Source organism: Stenella coeruleoalba (genome assembly GCF_951394435.1).
Source record: "Stenella coeruleoalba genome assembly, chromosome: 18".
Classification (NCBI taxonomy): Eukaryota; Metazoa; Chordata; class Mammalia; order Artiodactyla; family Delphinidae; genus Stenella; species Stenella coeruleoalba.
This window is the reverse complement of record NC_137164.1, coordinates 34504088-34510087: the sequence shown is the minus strand read 5'-3', so window position 1 is coordinate 34510087 and position 6000 is coordinate 34504088.

Genomic DNA, 6000 nt, shown 5'->3' with positions numbered 1-6000 from the left:
TGATCTGGCAGTACTTCTGGTGATAAGATAGGAAAAGATGATGGTGATGAGTGATACGGGATTTTTCTCTCTGGGTGATCCATGTGACATGCAGAATTACTGTCCTCTGATGCCCACAAAGCTTTGTTTGCCTTTCTGTAGGGAGCTGTAAAAAAATGTGAAGCAGCTGAAAAGGATAGAAAAGGAGATGTGCATGAATTTTAACAGAGGAGTTTTCTTTTCTGTGTTTGTCCATTCTCTTAGGAAAAGACCAAGACTACAGAGCCTTTCATTTTTCTCCAGGACAAGTGAAGTGAGAGCCTCCCATTAACAAGTTGGACATATTTATAGGAATACTGACTTATATGGGGAAATAAGCACTTCCAGGACCATGAGAAGCTGCCACTTTTCCAAGTCTGGACCATCAGGAATACAGACTGATGCTATGGCTTGTTGATTTATGCTGGTACTTTTCCCTGGAGCCACAGCCAGACCCTGGCATGTGGGATTCCATTTATGGCCAAGTCACGGGCACTGTATACATTACTCAGATTTACATTAGAACATTATGGCTTTGGGATAGATAGGATAGATAGATAGATAGATAGATAGATTGATAGATAGATTGATAGATAGACAGATAGATGTTGGAATTAGAAAATAAAAACAAAAGTTCAATTATTTCTCTTAGGAAAAAATGACTTATTTTTTCCAAGCAAATAAATGAGCAGCTAACATTTCAGTTTGTCTTTGTTAGAGGGAAGTTTTGTGTTCCAAGATTATAGGGCAGTCATAAGTCTTCCTAACCCTGTGTCTAGACTCAGGGGAGAATATACAAATGGAGGAAATGCATAAAATTAGCAAGTGAAAGGAGAATTTGTAATACGGGAGAGTATACCTGAGAGCAACTGCTTGTGGGTTACATACTTATGTGAAAAGATAACAGACGTGGTGCTCATTAGGGAAAAGAATATAAAATACAATGTGAAGAGTCCATGCAGTAGAGAGGGCATATGTGGGTCATTAACAATGACCCCTCTTAAGAAGACATTTAGAACCAAAATCCATTATACTTAGTAAAGTATATTTACATTATACTTTCCTGGGTTAAGTGTTTCTTGATGTGATTCAGGAAAATGGAGGAAGTCTCTGTGCTACCCTATGGTGACAAATGGGCATTGATGGCAACAACCATACCGAGAAGAATGGAACTCTGGATTTAGCATCAGGGAAAGTTTACCACAGTAAATACTACTCAACTCAGGTTTACCAGAGTTCACCTCTATCCTCTAGATGTTTGGTCCCAGATTCTTCATTTCTATGGAAAAATAATGGGATCCAAGCTCTAGAGAGAGGTGTAAGAGTTGAGGGAATTCCTGGTGTAACTTCTTTAATTTTTTCTTTTAACTATAGTGGCAGCCTGAAAACTGATTCCCCAGCTCAAATATCTCAAGTAGACTTATTTCATTCACCACACTTCAGTGGCCACCCATGTACAATGCTACATGTAAAACTTTATTGTTCAGCCAATGGTTATTGTTCCTGAAGCAATAGAAGTGAGATTGCCAAAAAGCACAAATTTAGTCAATGTTTCTGATTCTTGGTTGGTTTACAAGAGAAGAAATAAATCTAATAAACAAACATAATTTTAAATGTTCAGTATAAACACAAGCAAAGTAAGGCATCATCAAGGATGTATTATGTCTATTAAATGTTAAAATTTTAAATGGTGTTACATACAGGTGGTGAGAATACAGAAATGACTTGTCTTTTGCATCCTGCCATTGGTGCTGCAAGTAGAAACCATTTGACAACAGATAGTGAAATACATCACACATATTAAAGTGCTCTTATTTTTTGACCAAATAATTGCACTGCTGAAAATATTCCTTAAGAAGCTAAGAAATAGCCAGACATATGAAATTTTAAAAATAGATTTATGCTGACAAAAGTTGTCACAGTATTTAGCTTTGTGGTGTAGTGATGGATGGACAACAGGAGGTCTTTGAGGGTGTTGGAAATATTCTATGTATTGATCTGGCTCCTGGTTAAATAGGTTTGTTTAATTTGTGAAATTTTGAGCCATGCACTCATAACATGTGTACTGCTCTGTAACCATGATACATTTCAGTAAAACATTTATTTCAAAATAAATTCTTCACAGTTTTTTAAAGTATAAAACTCCAGGCTCAGTTTATTCAACTACACAGTCTGGGTCATGAGTATTATTATGAAATGTTCTAGAGATAATTTGACCAAACCCCACTGTAAAAGAAGAAAGATTCAGGTAGAGAATGTCTCTAAGAACTAAACTCAAATCCAAGCCTCCATGTTTCTGAGCTTGTTCCACTTCAGCAGGACATATATTCAGTCAACAAGTTTTTATTATGTACCTATGATGGAACATGCACTCTGCTACATGTTGGGCATACAACATCAACAAAATAAAACATCATCAACAAAAGAGAAGTCTGAGCTCTTGTAGAGCTTATATTCTAGTTGACATGTCAAAATACATTATTGAGTCCAAAAACCCAATGTGTTGTAATAGTGGAACTGATCTTTCTTCCCTTCCTTTCTCCCCACTCTTTCCTGCTGGCCTGGGCCAAGGTCAGGAGGGCTAGAGCTGGATCATTTATTTTATATGAAATACCATACCTGAGAATGGTGGAGGATAAGATAGAAACTAATTCTCTGATACCATGTTTCAACACATTAGACCTGGGTAACTTACCTTTTGACATGTTTTACTTACTTGAAAGTGAAATAAAATTCTATCTTATATAGGACATTGCTCCTTTGGATTTTAGTCACTGATAGTTATAAATATTCAAACACAAAAACTTTGTGAGAAATTGTACCATTTTTAAATACATCCAAGAGCATCCAGAGAACCTGTTGGCCACTTAAAGTCCTATTTCCTATTGCAGAACTCAAAGGCACTTATAGCTACTATTCAGCCCATATACACAATGTGTTTATGTAGATCAACTCAAAGTTCAGTTCAAGGAAATAGATGAGAACATGCATACCCTATATCTCAGTCCTGACAAAGGATTGATGTTGCCTTCTTTCCATATACATGTATATACACATGTATCAATGCTACCGCAGATGTAGAGAATCTGAATCAATCACAGGAGAGAAAATTCCTGTTTTCCCCCATTCATCCTAGTTATTTCTCTTCCTAAACCTAATATTGGTAAACATAATCTGATTATATCTGAAATATTTCACATCACAATCTATTCCATAATGAATACACCAAAACATAATCAGTTTAGTTGCTTACACTTAACCCAATTTATGTTTTCAACATATAAAAAAGACACACATAAAAATGGTAGTATTTCACATTATAAGATGCTGTCTAAATTTCTTGCTCTCCGTTTTAAAATTGAACAGTAAAAGAATATGAGAAAGAAGTAGCCTGGGAACCAATTCGTATCTATTTTGAACTAATTTCAGACTCAAGAAAAAGCACATTTATTGAAAGCTAAGAAATCCAGATTTGTAATTAACTTTGGTTTGCTTTCTGTCACTGTTGACAAATCAGCATTGACTATGTGTCTAAAAACTGGTTATATGTTTATCTCAAAGAACTAATTTGCAAAGATGTTTCAGGCTTTCCTTTTCAAGAATGTCATGGTCAGTGATTAACTTTGCACTTTCTCATGATACATCTTTTCTTTGTATTTTAATTATATTAAATAACTGGACTCAAGGAGCAAAGTGCAAATTTAGAGAACATTAGAAATACCCAGCAAAGATAGCTTGTTTTCTGTTTATAAGAAAAGATTCATAATACTATGTGTAAAGATAATTCCTATTTACTTCTTTTTTTTTCTAACTAAAGAAGAAAAAAAGCAAACTTGCTGAGAGTGAAAGCTAATAAAGATAAAGATAAAACTTTGTTATGGACATTCATAGCCTTGGTCAGTTACCACCAGCACAGAGATAAATTTCTGCCATAGAAATTTCTCTGGCTGATTTCCAGGAACTGCTGCCCCCAAAATAAGGGCTAAAGATTAAAACCCAATGCCTCCAGGGCTGTTGGAAATCTAACTTTAAAAAGAGATGCAGTTTTAAATTCAATTTTCTCATCTGTAAAATGATGGAGTAGGACAAGATAATTGTAAGATTGTACTCTTTTGAGAGTATATTAATATATTTTGTTTAGGACAATAATCTAGAGGCGGGGAAAATATATATAATGAAATTTTCATCTAACTGGTAAGACATCTAAATTTTTTTCCTTTAGTAGCATGTTACTGCTTGGTTCATTTAAATAATACATAACTGAGAGAAGTCCAGTTAAAGGTGGTAAGTTAATATGTTTTCTTTCATTTCTCTCCAGCAAAAAACAATTAAGAGGACCAACTACATCTGTAAAGAAGCAATGATATAACCTCAATTCCCAAAACAACAAGAAAAGGGAAAAATTATTTATCTTCAATAAAACAAAGAAATAGCCTGAAATCCCAAGCAACAGCACAAAACTCTGGTGCACACTTTTCTATTGCTGTATGGTGAAATCTAGATCAAAATGAAAACAAAAAAGCACATTTAAAAGCCAACATATATCTCTACAGACCTTGATCAGAAAACAGCTTTCTCTATATTAAGTCCCACACACCTCTAAGATCTATTAAAATATCTTATTTTAATCAGAGTGACAAGGTACAAGAGTGTGAACAGGCTATGAAGAGGAGGAGATCACCTTGGTAGACTCAGTTCAACTCCATTAAATTTCAGGGAATGTCAACTGGAGGAGGAGACATGATGAAGTGTCATGGGCTCTGCTGTGGAGAATGAGAGTGCAGGCTCACAATTTACATAAAACTTTGAAAGGCATATTAGAAAGAGCAGTAAAATTTAATAAATGTGATTGAATACAGGTAAGAAAAAATAAAACAAAAAACAAGCATAAAGTAAGAACAGAAAAAAATTATATAATACACTATGACACTGATATATGAATACTGAACATTCCTAATGAAATGTAAATATCACATGGAATATATTTTTAAAAATCAAAGCTATAGAAGATTTTGACATACAATCATAATTTTATTTGGATATTGAAAGACAATACTGTGTTCTAAAGAAAATTATTCAAAGTTTCTAAACAATGTAATCTGGTAATATAAAAAAGCAGAAAATAGTTGAAAATCAAGACAGGAAAGTCATGAATGGGGAAAAAATACAGCTTGGCATCAGACTTTTCCACAGCAATACAGTGTGGCAGAAAATATTGCCAAAATGACCACAAATTTCTGGTGAATCAATGTCTGACTAATAGTTGTTGTCCCATAATTCTGAGGACAGAAAGCACCTATTTTCACACAACCAAGAATTTAAGGACTAACATATATGTTAGTTCTTCTTGAAATTGAAAGTAAACTTTAATGATTACCAAATAAGGAAATTCAGCCAACCAAAAGATGACTCAAAGAACTTAGCAATGGAGAAGGTTTTGCAAAAGTAACTGATTGGGAATAATGCACTTATTTAATTGTAAAGCTAAAACTAGACACTTTGTGAAATTATAAAATATAAATGTCATAAACACTTATAAATAATAAATATGCAATTCAAACAATATATCTTGATTACATACACATATATTAAATATTTTAAAATTTGGATGTAGAGAAGGAATGTTGAATTAAATATAATATTATTTTTTTCCCATTTTTAGTAGAAACTTACTAACATATGCCTACCTTTAAAAAATATAGCTGGAGGGCTTCCCTGGTAGTGCAGTGGTTGAGAGCCCACCTGCTGATGCAGGGGACACGGGTTCATGCCCCTGTCTGGGAAGATCCCACATGCCGTGGAGCGGCTAGGCCCATGAGCCATGGCCGCTGAGCCTGTGCTCCAAAACGGGAAAGACCACAACAGTGAGAGGTCCGCGTACCCAAAAAAAAAAAAAAAATATATATATATATATATATATATATCTGGAAAAGTATAATTTCAAACCGTTGTATTTTATAAATATAATTTTATGATTATATC